Source organism: Pinus tabuliformis, chromosome 7, assembly GCF_031772625.1.
Source record: "Pinus tabuliformis cultivar Carrire ecotype Pingquan chromosome 7, CPIR1, whole genome shotgun sequence".
Taxonomy (NCBI): Eukaryota; Viridiplantae; Streptophyta; class Pinopsida; order Pinales; family Pinaceae; genus Pinus; species Pinus tabuliformis.
This window is the reverse complement of record NC_142293.1, coordinates 638,826,643-638,848,936: the sequence shown is the minus strand read 5'-3', so window position 1 is coordinate 638,848,936 and position 22,294 is coordinate 638,826,643.

Sequence of the window (22,294 nt, the reverse complement as noted above, 5' to 3'; positions counted from 1 at the left end):
CTCCATCTTACTCTTATCTACATTCATGTGACGAGAGAACCCATTATCTATATAGCATTTATCTTCTTCTTTAAATGTGCAGAGAGCAAGACCACACCTTATTTTTTCTTCTCCTTTCTGATTATTATGAGAAATCTTGGTGGATCCATATTTTTAACGTCCTTTGACATTAATATTATTATATGATTTCTTGTCATGTTGTCTAAGGTGATCCATATATTTTTTCCTGCAATATTTTGCTACATTCCCAAACTTGTTACAAGCATAACAACTTATATGATCAAAATAGTCATGATATTTTTGTTTCATATTCCTTCTATTGCAATCAATAGTTTGTGACCAAATATATTGCAAGAAAAAAAATATCTCTTAAATAAGCCTAAGTACCTGGAAGCTGATGATATTTCTATGAAGCAATTATTTTCTTGTGATTGAAACAATCTACTTTTGCAATTGGCTACAACGTGTCCATAATTATGACATATAAAACATTCAACATTATTGATCAGAGAAGATAATCGATTAATATTTCTATAGCTAAGAGTAAATGACTTTCTTTGAAGATTCACTTTCATTGGTTGTTGATCAGGTTGACTTCTTATCTCTTTGTTGAGAATTTTAGGTTTTGTATTTCTACCCTTCAAATTCCTTGCATCATCTTGTGAACTAGATTCGCCTTCAACAGTTTCATGAAAACAAAGACCAAATTTGATGGTGGGAGACCTTTGACTACTAAGAATACTATCCAAAATCTTAGTAGTATCGTGAATTATCAAATGGTTAAATGTTTCTTCTAATTTACCTTTTATAATGTTTACCTCAACCTCCATTCTTTGATATTTCGTTTCCTTTGCTTGATATTTCTTCTTCATATCTTTTTCAACCCTTCTTCCTTCTTCCTTCTTCCACTTTCTCCTTTAATTTCAGAATCTATTCTTTCAGCCAATTTTCTTGTTCTTGAAATGCTTGAAGTATTTCTTTATTCTGATTATCAGATTTTTCAAGATCTTCTCTTAGAGAAAAGATCTCAAGTTCAAAACCTTCAAAATTCTTTAGATTCCACAACAAAATTTATTGGTTTAATATGATCTTATTTATCATATTCCTACAACTTACCTTTAATATTAACAATATTTTTCAAAGCAAGATCAAGTTTTATTCTAAGATCAAACTTCTAACATTTTTTTCTTTTGAATCAACAACTTTTTCTGACATAGCAAAGGTTTTTTTCTATCATGTTCATTTTTTTGACACATTGTTAGGAATAGGATTACCTAGTAGATACCCTAAGGAGGAATCTTCCTTTGGGATTTCTTCATAGATTTCTTGTAGCTTATCCAACACTTTGTTTGAAGTTGTATAATGAATAACCCTATTTAATTTTGAATTACGTATGCTATTAATGATGTCATTTAATGCCTTACTGTTCTTTTGCACTTCCTCATATAATGGAGAAATTTTGGTGTAGCCATTGTATACTAAATACCAATCATGATGGTTCATTAGATTGGACTTCATATTTTCTTTCCATTGGTGATAATTATCATTACTTACGATTGGTATGCCTTAATTGTTCATTGTTTCTTCCTTGCCTTGATCTTATGCTTCTAGGGCCAACATTTTTGAATCTGTTTTTTATTTAGACTACTTAATTTAAATTTTACCCATGAGTATAACTTTAGTCATTTCACTCCCATTATCACAATAATTATTGCATAGACAAGGAAATGGACCACAATTAGAACAAATTCACATACCTGATAATTCTTTGTTACCAACTTATTCATTCTTGATCAATGAAAAGTGGGGTGTTCCCGAACCCGAATATTAGCATAAATATGTAACTTACTTCATTTGATATATCACTTCCATAGTTTTATGAATCCCTCCTTCGAGGTATCTTCTTCTTTCCCATTAACTTGATGAATCTCCTTCAAGCGATCAAGCTTCTTTTGAAGAATTTGCTCTTATTCCAATTTTTGCGAAAAATACTAAGAGGGGGTGCGAATTTTTATTTTAAAATTCATTAAAAATTTTCAATTTATTATTCATAGTTATGTATGTGGATTTAATTCATTGAACCAATGTATGTATGTGACTGTGATGAGGATAAGTAGTGTATATTCAGTTAACTAACTTTTCAACTAATTCATCAATTGTTTAACTTTAACCAATGCATCAATACTTCTTCATAAATTAATTAAACAATAACCATGTGCAGTCAGAACAAAATAAACCATCACACATAAGTGATAAATCAACAAACATGAAAACCAAGATTTTTAGGTGGAAACCCAATGTGGGAAAAAACCACTGTTGTTGTCGTCTTTGTCTTTATGTTTTATTATAAATAAAACATCTTACAATCCGATACTGGCGTAGACTCATACTAGCCCGCAGACCCCAACCTGCAGAATGTTGCAACCTTCTCTCATTCTCCAACACCCATTAGAAGGGAGATCCAACCCCATGATCTCATTTACTGGAACCCACCAGAAGGGAGCTCTAACTTGTGATCTGATTTACCAACTACCACTGGAAGGAAGCTTCGACTTCCTCATCGAAGATGCCAACCCTCAACACATTTGTGGACAATGGTTCATAATATTCATATTGGATCCACCTGAACCAAAACATCAAATCTGTATGCTATGTTTCATCAAATTTTCAGATTGAACCCACCATTATTGTTACGCAGTAATTTGTCACCGTTGGTCACCATCCCTATCGCCCCGTTTCCATACATTGGAGGACGCATTCCGGGACCTGTGAGCAGTGACATAACCCAAAAACACTTGCATTATGTTCCCCTGAGTATGTACTTCATGTTCCCTGAAGACACCTTCTGCAAATTATCCCTGGAAAGTACTCTTTTTCCATTGGCGCAGGTCCATAGTATCTTACCCGCGCCAATCACTGAGATCCTCAAAATATGGCACGACCATTGGCGCTCTGTCACAGAACAACACCCGCGCCAGCCTAGTTTGGTAATGATTTTTGCCAAAAGCACGCCCTTCTTCTTTTTCCCTTCAGATCACGAAGCCTTTTGAGGGAAAAATCCAGTTGATAGAGGTCGAGAGTCATCATTTATCCTTGACATCTATCCACAGTGGCTTTTTCAGAGATAATGCCAATCCACAATGGGTGTCCTGGTTCATCGAATCTTTCTACCTTCTCCATCTATAAATATTTGTCCTCATGCATTAGACAAGCTAGTGCTAGTTGTTGAGTTGTTGAGTTCTTGGAGGAATGCTAGTTGTGGTTATGCTGCCGGAGAGGAGGTACATTGCAAGACACATATAGTTGCTCGCCCAGCCGGAGGAGAGGTTCAACATCAGAGCCTTGGTTGTAACTTTTCCTTTCTATTATTAATTAATGAACGACTGTTATTATAGTTCCAATCTCATCGTCTATTATAATGATGTTTGATTTATTTCCTTTCTGACTGAAATATAGTTGTGCCTTGGTGGATTTTATGCTTGTATCTGTTTCTTCCTTTGCGTGTGCAGGTGTTCGTTTATGATCTGCTGGAGCGAGGGAGCAGGAATATCAACTCTGCTTCGACTATAGCGTTGGATTCCAGGTTGGTCTCCTTAATTCACCTTTGATGTACAACTAGGAACTTGCGTGACAGCGTGGTTTGATTGTGGCTAGTTCTGTTTTAGGCTAGTGGGATCGCCTCTGTCCGCAGAGGGGATTTACCTATCCAACAATTTGGCGACTCCGCTGGGGAGAAGCTATTTGGAGTTTGTCTTGCATGTTAATTTTCTCTTGCTTGCTTGAGTGAATGAGCTTTCTGGGTCAGTTTTGAGATTATTCTTTACTGTTTGATCCATCTGAGCACTGTCAGCCCGACCTGGGGTCGTGTTATTTATTTTTTAGCCGGCGAGCTTAGTTGGCGCGGTTTTTACTCTGACAGTCGCGCCAGTTGGCGCATGTTGCTCAACAGCAACTCGCGCCAATCCTCTGGTAGCGCAAGTTGCAGGCTGACAGTCGCACCAGCCCTGTCAATTTTGCCTGTGTGTTGGTTTGAAGCTCTTTCAACTCAAATTTTTATCTTTTTATACCTCTTACAGCCTCTGGAAGCGTGTTGAACCCTTTATCCTTCAGTTGTTTGCTTATTTCTATTGATTTTCGTCTTAGCCCTAGAACATCTAGTGGCTTTGCATATCTAGCCTTCTGTGGGAAGTTTTGGTCTTTTGATTTTCCAGTCAACTTGTTGGTTGTGCTCCGCACCTATCCAGTGGTTTGTTAAAGCTTGGTCTTCTATGCTCTGGGTGATTCACTTCTAGCCTCTTTGGATTTTACTCGACTTCATTTGAACTTAGATTACATGGTTCATTGAAAGTCTTTGTGTTTTTCCTTGCTTGCATAGTTCATTTTGGTGTTTCAGAATTGGTTCTATTTCATTGAGTGAACTTGGATTGTGTATACTTCTGCATATCTCTTAAGATTTGTTTAAGTGCATCATGCCATCTTAAAGGAAAGAAAAACAAAATATCTTTTGCATCATATTAGTTAGCGTTTATTGTTATTTGTTGCTATTAAAAAGAAAAAGACAAAATTTCATTTCTTGTTATTAGCTGCATTAGGATCTTTGTTGTTTGCTGAGTGATCATTTCGTTTGTGTAAAGATCTCAACCCTCCTGTAGATAGAATTCATCGAATGAAATGGTATAGTTTTGGCATATAGTTTGCATTTAAGAAGTTTTTGAGATATCACATACGGTAGGACCAAAAAACTGAAACATAATTGAAGATAAACTTTAAAATAAACTCAATGAACATAACAACGCATTGGAACATAACGCAAATACTCTAGAGGTCTAGGTTAGAGACGTGTTCCGGCGTCTTTAAACCTGGTAGCTTACCGTTGAGTGGTTGGGTGATTCCTCCACTGTGAAACGATAGGTGCCAATACGGACTGAGCTCCCACGTACCGTCGCGTATATACGGGAGACCCCACTAGGCTATTATCCTTTATCCATAGGAAGCCGAGTCTGCCGCCTTACAAACCGTAATGCACTGAACACAACATTCGGGAAGATTGACTGCAGTACGGGAAGTCCTTGGTTTTCATCTGATTGCCGAGGTGTATAAGCAGTTTTACGGATTGTTTGGTAAACCTTTTACCTAGAGTCTCCAGAGTAGTCACTTTTGATCCTTTTCAGACTCCCTAAAAGAAAAGGTGCCTGTGAGCGTCTTGTCACTTCATGCTCATTAAATATTCGAAGGAGACTAGAGTCATCTTTTATCCTTTTCTCGACTCTTAAAATATGAAAAGGTCAAGTTCAGTGTCTTAAAATTTATTGGCCACGATAACATCTACCCAATTAGATTTTGTTTGCGTTAGCTTGAGTAAGATTATTTCTCGTTCAATGGCAGCCTTCCCGGCGCCCACCAGCCAAGGTGTTCCTCCTGATGGAAACCCTCGTCCATTTCCTTCTGTTGGAAATGTCGGTGTTCAGTATATCGCAACATTGTCTTTGCCTGGGTTGACCATTGGTTTACCCGTATGGTTGTTTTCAAACTCGGTGGTCTCGAGTGTGATAACTCCTGTTCCGCCACCACCACCTCCACTCGAACAACACCATGTTGATTCTAAGGTGGACCCCTCCCCTTCTTTGTCTATTGCTGCGTCCTCATCTTCTACTTCGCCTGGTGAAACTCTGGATTTCAGTAACCAGGTGGCTAAGAAGAAGAAGAAGAAGACCAAAAAGAAGAAGTCTCCTAAGGGAAAGGTCGCATCTACCACGAAAATATCTGAAGTAGAACCACCTTCTGCTCCTCCGCGAAAGGCTAAGTCTCCTTGTCGATTATGCAAGGAGGACCATTTTCTTTCTGATTGTCCTGGTATTCCCAGGATCCTAGATATATGGTCTCGTGACCCAACTCACCCCTCGTCGTCGCAGATTGACGATACCTTATTAGTTGGTAAGAGAAAAGGGAAGGTTCATTTCCCTTGTCGACTTTGTGAAGGTAATCATCTCCTTCGCCTTTGTCCACTTATGGATGAAGCCTCCCGTCTTTTGGAAAGTCTGTCAGCTCCCTTACCCCAACTACCCGCTGGATATCAGCGTCTTTTTGCAACCGCAGATCATCTCTCCGCTAACCAAGTGATCAAGCATGATTCCTCTTTGATCCAGCCTTCTCTTCCCGAACCTAGCTGTGCTCAGCCTGTTCCAGACCAGTCCCTGGTCGGAACGAGTGTTGATTTACATTCATCATCTATGCACCACTTTATCATCAAGGATGAACCATCTGAATCCAAACCAAACGAAAGTCCAAAGGTCCAGATTACAGTTGACCCGGTCTTTCAAAAGGTCCAGATGACAGTTGACCCGGTTTTCCCTTCGGAAGTTCCATCCTTAGATGATATTACATCTGAATCCAAACCAGACGAAAGTCCAAAGGTCCAGATGACAGTTGACCCGGTCTTTCAAAAGGTCCAGATTACAAGTGACCCGGTTTTTCCTTCAGAAGTTCCATCCTCAGATGATATTATCACTGCAAAGAATGAAGACCCCACCGTCCAAATTCTATTCATCAACATAGACTCTAATGATCAAGTGAGCATCCCTCTCATTCCTTCGCAACAGGAAGAAAGTCCATCAGAATCATATCCGACCGTTTATCCGGTCCCACCTCCAAGCAACCTAGTTGTTTCCTTCAATTGGGATCAACTAGGCAATCCTCGGTTACCAGCCTCCATACCATTTCGAATTATAGTCCAAGTCTACCGAATGGTTATGGCCGATACAATTATTGATGAGGGATCTCCTGTGAGTATCCTTTCTTCAACAGCTTGGGAAGCACTTGGTTCGCCACTGCTTCTGCCTGAGATGAGAAACCTTACAGGTTTCCATCGAGAAACCACTCGACCTTTAGGAGTTCTTCCCAATGTATCTATCACATTAGAAGGGAAGACTGTTCAAATGGGCGTCATGGTAGTCCAAGGTCCGTTACATTACAATTTACTCCTTGGACGAGACTATATTTATCGCATACGTGCAATTGTGTCCTCACTCTTCAGAGTGATGTGTTTTCCGCACGAAGGAAGGATGATCAGGATCGTAGACCAACTTTTGTTCCCCGGTTCACACTTCACATATAGTCATCTACCATTCCTAAATGGTCTTATTTCCACAGGAAATGCCTCAACATCCACTCCGTCATTCTAATGACAGCAGCTGACCCGGGCACGTGACTGAAGCCCAGGGGGCATGCATCCTCCTTCAAAATCGAGTCTTTCCAAGTGAACCTTCATTCCATCCACTCCGTGAATGCCATGAAGCTTGGGGGGCATGTACCTCGATTTGCATTATCATGATGGGGCCATGCAAATTTATAGCAATCATAGTTTTTCGTTTCAAGCTTGTGTAAACATGAAACCGAATCCAAGCAAAGTTCTCCATGGTTCAAGCTTGTGTAAAAAAGAACCCATACCTGATTTACATCCCATGATTGCCTTTTATCTGCTAAATTCTGCTAGATGAGCCTTGGTTGTTTCATTCCATCGCCACCATCTCTTTGGCCGATCATATGCTTTCACTTGGTTGTTTATCCTTTCCTGAGGAACCGTAGCGATGAGTGGTTTGTATTAGCCAGCCTCTTGACCATTACGTGTTTTGAGCAGTTCCACCATTACCGTAACCAGTTGCTACCCTTTATATCACTCGTTCCTCTAGGACGAGTCTCCTTTAAGCTCTTTTCTGACTCATAAAATATGAAAAGATTGCCGAGTATTTTTCCCTTTTTGACTCGTTAAAGAGAATAAAAATGGAGGTCTACTTTCAGCGTTCAAGCTTGTGTAAAAATGAACCCATACCTGATTTACATCCCGTGATTGCCTTTTATCTACTAAATTCTGCTAGATGAGCCTTGGTTGTTTCATTCCATCGCCACCATCTCTTTGGCCGATCATATGCTTTCACTTGGTTGTTTATCCTTTCCTGAGGAACCACAGCGATGAGTGGTTTGTATTAGCCAGCCTCTTGACCATTACGTGTTTTGAGCAGTTCCACCATTACCGGAACCAGTTGCTACCCTTTATACCACTCGTTCCTCTAGGACGAGTCTCCTTTAAGCTCTTTTCTGACTCGTAAAATATGAAAAGATTGCCGAGTATTTTTCCCTTTTTGACTCGTTAAAGAGAATAAAAATGGAGGTCTACTTTCAGCTCTTTTCTGACCATTTACAGAGGAAAAGATTGCCGAGTCGCTCCTCTTGACTCGTTAAACGTTAATAAGGGGCGGTCATTTTAAGTTCTTTTTGTTGACCGTTAAAACATAAAAAGATTACCGGGTTTTTGTCGTTTCAAACTCGTTGATGGTTACGGAACGACGTGATTTTGATCGCTTTTTTACTTTTTCAGGTCGAAATTACTATTTATGAAAAGTACTCCTCGATCGTAATGGTCGGGTGGTTCTTTCGGGCATTATTTTATACTTTTTTGGGCCCGAGAGACACAACTTTACGAAAAAGGACACCCCTGGAGTTTCCTTTTCTGCTGTCTTTTCAAATTCTCTAAACATGAAAAGACGCCGAGTTCTTCCTTTGTCAGACTCGTTAAAACCTGATGACATCGGATTTTGTCGAAATGACGCACCACAAGAATATGCTATCCCCATCAAGCTTGTTAAAAATAACTGGGGTACTCGCCAGAAATGGTGGGGGAAAAGAAAATTTTGGAACCATAATTATTATCGTGTCGGCAGTATGTCGCTCTTGAACATGGCACTTGTTTGCTTTCGTGTCTGGGTGGGGATATCTCATCTCATTTTTCACTGGCCTCCGTGGATTTGGGTAATCCTATTTGACCTCTCATCTACTCATTGCCTCGTCATCATGACCTTTGATACATTGATGTCAAATACTGCCAATTCCATTAATGTGTCGCCGATATGTTCAAGAGAAGTTGACCTCTGAAAAGAAACAACCTCCATCTGATAGTTCACATAATCTTGATTCACAACATTATCTCTCTGTCTCGTGTCGATGATGTGGGAAACATTATGGCCCACCTTCGATCAAGGTCACTTCCTGTCGACTTTAGCTCATTATCCTGGAAGCTGATCTAGAGACTCCCTTCCGGTGCCTTGGAGTTTGCATGCCTCAATGGCAGGTTCTTCGCGTTCGACGTGAGGTTTTCATCATTGGCCTCCGATCGAATGATTCTACGGGTGTTCGACTTCAGATCATTAATTCGCACGCCGTAGATTGTACCTATGGTACCTTGAGGGCCATTGTCATTATTGGTGGTACCTCTCACGTCTGTTAACAGTTTTCACTATTGACTGGTAATCAGACGATGTTCATGCATGTTCGACTTCAGCTCATATATTCACATGCTTGAACTTGTACTCTTGTTCGGGTCGGGATGGAGCGCAAGACCCTGGATTGTGTCTGTTGTAATCCAGGCGTGATTCTTGATACATGACTCATTCACTGGATGGCTGCGACCATACCTGAGTCAATTCATTGATCCTAACCAGATGGCTGCGTCCATACTATGGATCTAGATTATTTATGTACTCTCTTATGGATGGCTGCGACCATACCATGTACATCATGTAATTGAACTATCAGTCGTGTCTCTTAATGCAGATCCTCAGCGGCAGCTATATATGTGTTCTTGTGTGTTCTTGTAAAGCATTTCACCCCTCTCTCTACCTCTCGGACTTCATGCTTTAGGGGGCATCTGTTACGCAGTAATTTGTCACCGTTGGTCACCATCCCTATCACCCCATTTCCATACATTGGAGGACGCATTCCGGGACCTGTGAGCAGTGACATAACCCAAAAACACTTGCATTATGTTCCCCTGAGTATGTACTTCATGTTCCCTGAAGACACCTTCTGCAAATTATCCCTGGAAAGTACTCTTTTTCCATTGGCGCAGGTCCATAGTATCTTACCCACGCCAATCACTGAGATCCTCAAAATATGGCGCGACCATTGGCGCTCTGTCACAGAACAACACCCGCGCCAGCCCAGTTTGGTAATGATTTTTGCCAAAAGCATGCCCTTCTGCTTTTTCCCTTCAGATCACGAAGCCTTTTGAGGGAAAAATCCAGTTGATAGAGGTCGAGAGTCATCATTTATCCTTGACATCTATCCACAGTGGCTTTTTCAGAGATAATGCCAATCCACAATGGGTGTCCTGGTTCATCGAATCTTTCTACCTTCTCCATCTATAAATATTTGTCCTCATGCATTAGACAAGCTAGTGCTAGTTGTTGAGTTGTTGAGTTCTTGGAGGAATGCTAGTTGTGGTTATGCTGCCGGAGAGGAGGTACATTGCAAGACACATATAGTTGCTCGCCCAGCTGGAGGAGAGGTTCAACGTCAGAACCTTGGTTGTAACTTTTCCTGTCTATTATTAATTAATGAACGACTGTTATTATAGTTCCAATCTCATCGTCTATTATAATGATGTTTGATTTATTTCCTTTCTGACTGAAATATAGTTGTGCCTTGGTGGATTTTATGCTTGTATCTGTTTCTTCCTTTGCGTGTGCAGGTGTCCGTTTATGATCTGCTGGAGCGAGGGAGTGGGAATATCAACTCTGCTTCGACTATAGCGTTGGATTCCAGGTTGGTCTCCTTAATTCACCTTTGATGTACAACTAGGAACTTGCGTGACAATGTGGTTTGATTGTGGCTAGTTCTGTTTTAGGCTAGTGGGATCGCCTCTGTCCGCAGAGGGGATTTACCTATCCAACAATTATCATTTAAGGCCAATATCAAATAACAAACTAAAACCAAGTGCTATATTGAATCATTGAACCAACCTAATCATCAAATTATTGAATAACCAATTACCGAATCTCAAACAACCAAAAAATCTATATCATCTCAAATCGTTGTATACTCTTCATCAGAATGTTAGGCCACTTACTGTTTATCACAGAAACTAGATCTTGTTACTACAAACTCTGGTCAATCTCATGTTAGAATATATATGCTACTACTATGAGACACACCTACGTATATACACACTTTCTCTTCAGATAACTAGCGTACAGATCTTAAAATAGTGAACCTTAAAACTGAATCACTGCACTACTCAAATCAATTATTGAAACACATACTAACATTGTAAAAATTCTCTGAACCAAATACATATCATCATTACTATTCAACATTTTATAAAATAACTAGTTGAACCTCAACCAAGATTGTAAAACATGGAACATCATGAAATACTTCATCGACAAACAATAGTAGACATTAGAAGAGTGATTAGACATCATATTTAACAAAACCCTAGCATATATATGTGACCTGTATAAGATACTTACATGTATCTACATGCCTTTCAAGAAGTATACTTGCGTACATATCTATCTATACTGCAAAATTGATACTCGACTACCCAGAATTAGATCCACGTATGTACATGATCTTTTTGAAGAAAACATGTGTACATGTCTATAACTACTAAATCATACCTTTGCTTCACAAGAAAACATCAATCAAACTGAAATATTGGCATACACTGTAAGAGAGAAACATCATAACATCATTATCTTAGATCTATTGATCCATAAGTAGATTATTCAATGTGTAGTCATTTCAAATCTATAAGATAAAATATCTATTTTAGATAAAAGAATTCATCAATAATGCATCTCATGCATACATAGCACTTTGATCTCAATCTCCTTATATAGTTTAGTCCGTAGCCAATACCATGTATCAAAACCTTAGTTATGCCAATGGTATTCTTTGACGAGATCAAATATCCACTGTCGAGCCCATTACTATGGGAAAATACCATGGTAAAGACCCCTGGTATTTAGAATACCATGGTACAGAAACTGTACACAACTTTTCTTCACCAAACGTGTGTATGTATGCCACATTCCTTCATAAATCCCACGTATACTTCCCCAAACTTCATCTTTATCATTCCTCTTTCTCTGAACTGATATTCATTCCTCTTATCAGATTTCTCAAGATCTTCTCTTAGAGGGAAGATCTCAACTTCAAAACCTTCAAAATATTCTTTAGATTCCACAACAACATTTATTGATTTAATATGATCCTTGTTATCATATTCCTACAACTTATCTTTAATATTAACAATATTTTTCAAAGAAAGATCAGGTTTTATTCTAAGATCAGAAATTTCTTCTAACCTATTTTCTTTTGAATCAACAACTCTATATGACATAGCAAAGTTTTTTTTTTATCATGTTCATTTTTTTGACAAATTGTTACGAATAGGATTTCCTGGCAGTTGCCCTAATCAAGAATCTTCCTTTGGGATTTCTTCATAGATATCTTGTAGCTTATCCCACACTTTGTTTGCAGTTGTATAATGAATAACCCTATTTAATGTTGAATCAGGTATGCTATTAATGATGTCACTTAATGCCTTACTGTTATTTTGCACTTCCTCATCTAATGGAGGAATTTTGGTGTAGCCATTGTATACTAAATACCAAGCATGACGGTTCATTATATTAGACTTCATATTTTATTTCCATTGGTGATATTTATCATTACTTAGGATTGGTATGCCTTAATTTTCCATTGTTTCTTCCTTGCCTTGATCTTATGCTTCTAGGGCCAATATTTTTGAATATGTTTTTTTCTTTAGACTACTTAATTTAAATTTTACCCATGAGTGCAACTTTAGTTGTTTCACTATTGGGTCCCTATAATACTAGTGATTACCCCATTACTATTGTAGTTATACCCCTTATTTATATTGTTGTGCCCCTATTACCCCCATATTGTTATTTCTGTGCCCCATAGAATCCCTCTATTGTTATTTTTGTGGCTTTATATTATTATTGTTAGGTCGGCTGGATTATATTGTGACTCCTTAGACTCCTATATATAGAAAGGAGGTTTTGTCATTTGTATCATCCAAGAATTGTTCATTTATGTAATGTAAAGGAGGTTTCCCCCTCGAAGAGGCTGAATTCTAAGGCGTTGATCTATCTTTTCTATCTTTCCTTGAGTTGGTTTCATAACATTTGGTATCAGAGCTTTGGATTCTAGGGTTTCGCTGCTCCAAACAGGTCATCGTGGAATTTTCGCTATAACTTTTTTTCTGTGATGTTTCAAAAGTAGAAAAAAAAACCCATTTGAGAAGAAATCACGCTGAACCTCAGATCCGAATTTCAGAGCTTTTTGAGCGATATTTACGGAGATATGATCTGAGGAAGTTGGTCTTTTTGCAGACTCCAGAATTACATTCAAAATAGGTTACCTGGGGAAAATCGTCATAACTTTCGCTCTGGGGATCGGATTGAAATTTTGTAAGAAGGTACAAAAATAGGACGGACTTTAGTTTCTTGTGTGTGTGTTTCAGATTCAAAGGTTGAAACAGTGACTCGTGGCACGTCGTACAAGTTTGCTCTACTGAACGAGTCTAAAAGCAAGTCACTGTGGGAGATTTCACATAACTCTTCCTTGGAGAATCCAATTTGGCTCAGACTTGTGGCATTGGAAAGAGGACATAGAAGGCTACTATAGGTAGCAATTTCATAACTAGATGATCCAAAATTATAGAGATACATCAGATTCAATGTCAGGATTCTATAAAGTGAAAAAAGGTGTGTAGTTTTTTTTTTTAAAATTTTGTGTAAGCTTGGTTTAACGGAATTCAAAGGGCATAGTAAAGTATTATTATTGGTAATTGATGCCCCGACGAAAGAAAATGCAAACACCTAGTAAGGAACCTGAAAGCTCTAGCATGACTCATGAAGAAGAGGAAGAAATGCTACATGATATATCAAAATTACAAGAACAAGTGCAACAAATGTCACGCTCACAAAAGTTAACAGATGCTAAGATAAATGGCGTGGAAGCTAAGATAAGTGGCATGGAATCTAAGGTAAATAGCGTGGAATCTAAGATAAAGGGCATGGAATCTAAGATGGATGAGTCGAAGACAGATTTGAAGAGAGACATGGCAGATTTGAAGATAGATTTGAAGACAGACATGGAAGAATTGAAGAAGTTGCTACAAGAAAGGGTCACTAATGGTGACAAGGTAGTAAAGGAAACTCATGATGAGAATAAAAGAAATGTTAATCATGATTCCATAGATGCGAATGTTGGATTGAATAATCACCATATTCCAAAAATCGATATGAGGAAGTTTGATGGCAAGGATCCCGCCACATGGATATTACAAATGGAGCAATTCTTCGATCTCAATAATGTGCAAAATGCACAAAAGGTACGTATGGCAACTGTATATTTGGAACCAAATCAGTTTGTATGGTATCAATGGCTTTGTTCTCGTAAACAATTTATTACTTGGGCAATTTTTACAGAAGAATTGATAGCACATTATGAAGATACAAAAAGCAACACTTTTTTTAGCCAATTGATAAGTCTCAAACAAAAGGGTTCAGTAATGGAGCACATTGAGGAGTTCCAAAAATTGAACATAAGGGTGAAAGATATTCTAGAGGAGCATAGGATTGATGTGTTCATAGGGTCTTTAAAGGATAATATCCAACATGATGTTCGCCTTTGGGAACCTGATTCATTAGAGAAGGCATTCAGGTTAGCAAGAAAAATGGAAAGCAAAATTATGGCAACCAGGAAGCATACCACTCACAACTATAAAGACGGAAGTGTTGCTGCCCCTAGTCTTCCACAACCTATAAGGTTGACACCACAACAATTGGAAGAAAAAAGAGCAAAAGGGCTTTGTTACAGTTGTGATAGAAAATACACTAAAGGTCATAAGTGTGCTGAGAAGAAATTATTTTACATAGATTGTGAAGAGGAAGAAGAAAAGGAGCAAGAAAGGTCAAAAGAAGAAGATATACTCTAGGAACAAAGCCTAGATGAAGAACAAATAAATCCGACCATATATTGTAATGCATTGGCAGGAATTACCACTCCTCAAACCATCAAGATAGAAGGACAAATCAAGAAGAAAAAGGTAATAGTGTTGATTGATTCAGGAAGCACCCACAATTTTATTCATTGTAGGGTAGCAAAAGAATTGAATTGCTTCTTATATCCAACACCAGAGTGTCAAGTGATGATTGCAAATGGAGGAACAATAAATTGATCTGGAAAGTGCCATAATATCAAGCTATCCATGGGAGAATATGTATTGACTAGCCCAATGCTTTCCATTCCAATGGGAGGTGCGGATGTTGTACTAGGAGTCCAATGGCTACAATCCTTGGGTACAATAGCTTTTAATTTTCAAGAACTTTTCATCAAATTTTCTACGGAAGGAAAGGAAGTTGAATTAAGGGGTATTGCAGGGAAACCAGGAAAGATAATCAGCTCTCATGGTATGACAAAGCTTCTAAAAAAGGAGCAAAGAGGTGTAATTGCACAATTATGCTCGCTAGATGTTTCCACATTGGAATCATCTATTTCTCCAGAGCTCCAAAAAGTCCTGGACAATCATTCCAAGGTATTTGAGACTCCCAAGGGTCTCCCACCTATGCGTGATCATGATCATGCTATTCATCTGATTCCAGGAAGTGTTCCTCCAAACATCAGGCCGTACAGATATCCCTATGTCCAAAAAAGTGAAATTGAACGTATGGTTGCAGAAATGCTAGAGGCTGGTATAATTCAACCGAGTCAAAGTTCTTTCTCAGCTCCAGTAGTATTGGTGCACAAGAAGGATGGATCATGGCGCATGTGTCCGGATTATAGGGAGCTCAACAAGCTCACTATTAAAGATAAGTTCCCCATTCCTGTTATTGATGAATTACTGGATGAATTGCATGGATCAATTTACTTCACCAAGTTGGATCTTCGTTCGGGATATCATCAAATCAGAATGAAGATTGAAGACATTCCGAAAACGGCATTTAGAACTCATGAGGGTCATTATGAATTTTTGGTCATGCCTTTTGGCCTTACCAATGCACCTTCAACATTTCAAGGTTTGATGAATTCAATTTTCAAACCATCCCTTAGAAAATTTGTGTTAGTATTTTTTGATGATATACTAATCTACAGCAAGTCTTGGAAGGATCATGTTGAACATGTTGATAGGGTGCTACAACTATTGGAGGAGAAACAATTATATGCAAAAAGATCCAAATGTTTCTTTGGAGTCCAGGAGGTGGAATATTTGGGTCATATTGTATCTCATGAAGGAGTTAAGGTAGACCCTAGAAAAATTAAAGCCATTAAGGAATGGAAAATCCCCACATCCATAAAGCATCTGCGAGGATTTCTTGGGTTGACAGGGTATTATCGCAAGTTTGTTAAGAATTATGGGAGAATAGCAGCACCTCTAACAACATTATTGAAGAAAGATTCATTTTCATGGACTCCGGAAGCAACAAAGGCCTTTGAACATCTTAAAGAGGCAATGTGCCAAGCACCGGTCTTAGCTACACCGGACTTCACAAAAACCTTTATTGTGGAATGTGATGCTTCAAGAAATGGAATTGGTGCTGTTCTAATGCAAGATGAAAGACCCATTGCTTTTGAAAGTCGTCCAATCAAGGGAAAGTTTTTAAGCAAAGCTATTTATGAGAAGGAAATGTTGGCAATACTCCATGCACTTAAGAAATGGCGACCCTACCTAATGGGAAGACACTTCAAGGTAAAAACGGATCATGATAGCCTTAAATACTTTTTAGAACAAAGATTATCCTCTGAAGAGCAACAAAAGTGGGTCACAAAGATGTTGGGTTATGACTTTGAAATCATCTACAAAAAAGGGAAGCAAAATGTGGTGGCAGATGCACTCTCAAGAAAGGATGAGGATGTGGAAGCATTGTTGTGTGCCATTTCTATTATCCAACCAGATTGGATAAACGAAGCAAGGGAGGAATGGAAGAATGACGAAGAAGTGTGGGCACTTATTCGAAAGCTACAACAAGATTCCAGTACTTCTGATACATTTAGCTGGAAAAATGATTCGTTATGGTACAAAGATCGCTTATACCTCTGTAAGAATTCCTAGCTAAAACAAAAGATTCTTATGGAATTGCACACTTCTCCCTTAGGAGGGCACTCAGGATTTTTAAAAACTTACCACAGGGTTAAGAAGGAATTTTTTTGGGATGGCCTTAAATCAGATATTCAAAAGTTTGTGGCGGAATGTTTGGTTTGCCAGCAAAATAAAGTTGAAACAATTAAGACACCGGGTCTATTACAACCTTTATCCATTCCAATCCAACGTTGGGAGGAGGTTTCAATGGATTTTATCACAGGTTTACCCAAGTCTGAGGGAAAGAGTGTCATCATGGTGGTAGTTGACAGACTTACCAAGTATGCACACTTTTGTGCATTATCACATCCATTTAAAGCCAGTACAGTTTCTACTGCATTTATGGAAACAGTTCAAAAGCTACATGGAAACCCAAAGATTATTGTAAGTGACAGAGATCCCATTTTCACTGGAAATTTTTGGACAGAATTATTTTCTTGTCTTGGTACTCAGTTAGCTCATAGCTCATCTTATCATCCTCAATCTGATGGGCAAACTGAGATAGTAAACAAATGTTTGGAAGGATATCTTCGTTGCTTTGTATCTGATAAACAGACACAATGGGTCAAATGGTTGCCTCTGGCTGAATGGTGGTATAACACTTCCTTCCATACAGCAACAAAAATGACCCCATTTATGGCACTTTATGGGTATCAACCACCATCCATCACATCATATTTAAGAGAAAGTTCTAAGGTTCAGGCAGTGGAACATCACATCGAACATCAACAACAAGTCCTCCAACTCTTAAAGGATAACCTCGTGTTGGCACAAAATAGAATGAAACAATAGGCAGATCAACATCGCAGTGAAAGAAGTTTTGATGTAGGTGATTGGGTATTCCTACGGCTACAACCATATAAGCAAATGTCCCTAAAGCAAGCTAAGAAGGATAATAAATTATCACAAAAGTATTATGGTCCGTACAAGGTGTTGCAAAAGATTGGTACTATGGCATACAAATTGGAGCTTCCTGCAGCTTCTTGATTGCACCCAGTTTTCCATGTTTCATGTTTAAAGAAGGTTATAGGTGGCAAGCTCCCAATTCAAACAATATTGCCAGAACTTGACGAGGAAGGAAAAATTATATTGGAACCGGAAGCAGTCACAGAAACAAGAACTCGACAGCTACGAAATTGATCAATTTCAGAGTATCTTATCAAGTGGAAGAACTTATCCGCTGAAGATTCCACATGGGAGGATGAGAATTTTATGCAGAAGTATCCAGAACTACTCAAGCGTTGAGGACAACACTTTTTTGAAGGAGAGGGGCATGTTGGGTCCCTATAATACTAGTGATTACCCCATTACTATTGTAGTTATACCCCTTATTTATATTGTTGTGCCCCTATTACCCCCATATTGTTATTTCTGTGCCCCATAGAATCCCTCTATTGTTATTTTTGTGGCTTTATATTATTATTGTTAGGTCGGCTGGATTATATTGTCACTGCTTAGACTCCTATATATAGAAAGGAGGTTTTGTCATTTGTATCATCCAAGAATTGTTCATTTATGTAATGTAAAGGAGGTTTCCCCCTCGAAGAGGCTGAATTCTAAGGCGTTGATCTATCTTTTCTATCTTTTCTTGAGCTGGTTTCATAACATTCACTCCCATCATCACTATAATTATTGCATAGACAAGGAAATGGACCACAATTAGAACAAGATCCCATACCTAATAATTCTTTGTTACCAAATTATTTATTCTTGATCAATGAAAAGTTGGGTGTTCCCAAACCCGAATATTAGCATAAGTATGTAACTTAATTCATTTGATATATCTCTTCCATAGTTTTATGAATCCCTCCTTCGAGGTATCTTCTTCTTTCCCATTAACTTGACGAATCTCCTTCAAGTGAACAAGCTTCTTCTGAAGAATCTACTCTTATTCCAATCTTTGCGAAAAATACTAAGAGGGGGGGGGGGGGGTGAATTTTTAGTTTAAAACTTAGTAAAAACTTTCAATTTATTAATCATATTTATGTATGTGGATTTAATTCATCGAACCAACGTATGTATGCGACTGTGATGAGGACAAGTAGCGTATATTCAGTTAACTAACTTTTGAAGTAATTCATCATTTGTTTAACTTGAACTAGTGCATCAATACTTCTTTAGACATTAATTAAACAATAGCCATGTGCATTAAGAAAAAAATAAATCATCACACATAAGAGATACATTAACACACATGAACACCAATATTTTTAGGTTGAAACCCAATGTGGGAAAAAACCATTGTTGTTGTCATCTTTGTCTTTATATTTTATTATAATTAAAACATCTTACAACCTTGTATTAGCACAGATTCATACTAGCACGCAGACATAAACCTACAGAAGGCTACAACCTTGTCTCGTCCTCCAAACCTATTGGAAGGGAGCTCCAACCCCTTGATCTTGTTTACTGGAACCCATGAGAAGGAAGCTCTAACTCGGGATCTGATTTACCATCTACCACTGGAAGGAAACTTCGACTTCCTCACTAAAGGCTCCAACCTTCAAACGTTTATGGACAATGGTTCGTAATATTCATGTTGGATCCACTTGAACCAAAACATCAAATTTGTAGGCCACTTTTCATCAAATTTTCAGACTGGATGCACCATTATCATTTAATCCCAATATCAAATAACAAACTAAAACCAATCACTATATTGAATAATTCAACCAACTTAATGATAAAATCATTGAATAAACCAATTACCGAATCTCAAACAACCAAAAAAGACATATCATCTCAAATCATTGTATACTCTTCATCAAAATGTTAGAGCACTTACTGTTCATCATAGAAAACAGATCTTGTCACTACAAACTCTGTTCAATCTCATGCAAGAATATATATGCTACTAATATGAGACCTACGTATACACGTGCTTTCTCTTTAGATAACTCATGTACAGATCTTAAAATATTGAACCCTAAAACTAAATCACTACACTACTCAAATCAATCATTGAAACACATACTAACCTTGTCATATTTCTCTGAACCAAATACAGATCATAATTACTATTCAACTTTTCATAATATAATTAGTTCAACCTCAACCAACATTTTGAAACATATATCATCATGAAAGACTTCATTGACAAACAATAGTAAACATTAAAAGACTGATTATACATCATATTTAACAAAACCCTAGCATATATATGTGACCCTTATAAGACACTTACGTGTATCTATGCCCCTTTCAATAAGTATACTTGCGTATAGAACTGTCCATACTGCAAAATCGATAGACAACTACCCATAAGAAGATCCACATATGTACACAATATTTCTGAAGAAAACTTGTGTACATGTCCATATCTACTAAATCCTACCTTTTTTGCACAAGAAAACATCAATTTAACCCAAGTATCGGCACAGACTTTAAGAGAGAAACATCATAACATCATCATCACAGATCTATCAATCTATAAGTAGATTATCCAATGTGTAGTCATTTCAGATCTATAAGATATGATCCATCATCACACTCCTTGGTTCACACCTATTTCAAATAAAAGAATTAATCAATAATGCATCTCATGCACACATATCACTTTGATCTCAATCCTTATATAGTTTAGTCCTTAGCCAATACCATGTATCAAAACCTTATTTATGCCAATGGTATTCTTTGACTGGATCAAATATCCATTGTCGAACCCATTACTATGGGAAAATACCATGGTAAAGACCCCCGGTATTTATAATACCATGGTGCAGAAACTATACACAAATTTTCTTCACCAAACATGTGTATGTATGCCACTTTGCTTCGTAAAACCCACGAATACTTCCTCAAACTTCAACTTTATCATTCCTCTTTCTCTGAACTAATATTCCTTTGTCCAATATTTATGTATTAGCCTGAATACTCGTCCTTCTATCATCATTTTGGCATCTTTATTAAGTAGGTTGCCATCATGGATAACACATCAACACATTTTTCATAATTCCAACAATATCCTCCTTAGAACTTGATGGAAACCACTTTAGTGGTTGATCACCACCACATGTAGTTATCTGTAAATAGGGAAAGTTTCTCTCCCAAGTAACCAAGCATTCTCCAAACACCATGCTTCTCTCCGCCTTTGACATCAAGGGAAAAGCGATAACGAATGTTGAATGAAGGCTTCTCTTCCTTTGTTGACATAAGCATTGTAGATTTGATCTGTTAAGAATGAACTCTGAATACTAACCCTACTCCCCTTGAGTAAATGCTAAATTTTTTGAAGATATACAAAGAATTATATGAATTTATGACTCAACCATACATGAAATTTGTTAACTCCAATAACTCATGCTTACATTGATCAACCAACATAGTGGGGTTTCATATTTTATCCAACATTACATCATATGCCCAAAATGATGGGATCATATGACTTAACCACAATAGTCCATACATGATTTAATTTTACAATGATTTATAACATAGGCCTTTATATGACCTTTACATCAATAGACATATGCCATTTATAACCAAGACCAAATACCTCAATAACACCATGATAGTCATAATAAATCATCATACACCATATGGGATATGGACCATAAGAATATGTCAGCAACAATGTAAACATCAACATGCACATTTTCATCATCAATTTGCAAGATAAGACAATGTAGCTTTAGTATCATCAAATTGTCACCAAGTATGCAACATCAACAACATAATATTTTTTCTTTAGAGATATGTTATCGACTCATCATCTTGACCTCATCAAGGTCAAATTTCTCTTTCCCTTAGTAGGAAGATCCTCAATCCATGTTCATCAACTACATAGAAACATATATTATTGACATTTTAGCAACATTACTGACATTTAATATGCATCTCTTCAAGCGACATATAAGCATCATCAATATTTCACCCTTAGAAACTTATGCAAAATGACAATAGAAACATGTACTTATCATTCAAAAATTCAGCAATCATGTGTGTCTTTAGCAGCATTACATATATACTTTTCATGAACACCATTATTCAACAACGAATACTAAATAAATCATAATTCCAATAATAAATTATTAAAAGCATATCAAATGCTCCCCCTGAGCCTGTGCCAATTTTTCTCTATCAGGTATGATCACATCAGCTCATCCATCAATTAGGTCATTAAAGCATATTCATCAATCAATAAATCCATCAAAGAATCAATGTCATATTGCAACAATTCATAAACCATCATTAGTCGATACCACTCCATAGACTGTAACCATTAACATCAGAGAAAGAAATCCAAAATATATCTGTCTTAAGCATATCATAGCCTTTCCATGAGATTGTACTATTGTTTCTTCACCATAGGAAAACATATGTGATTGTTTGTATTAGAAATCACGT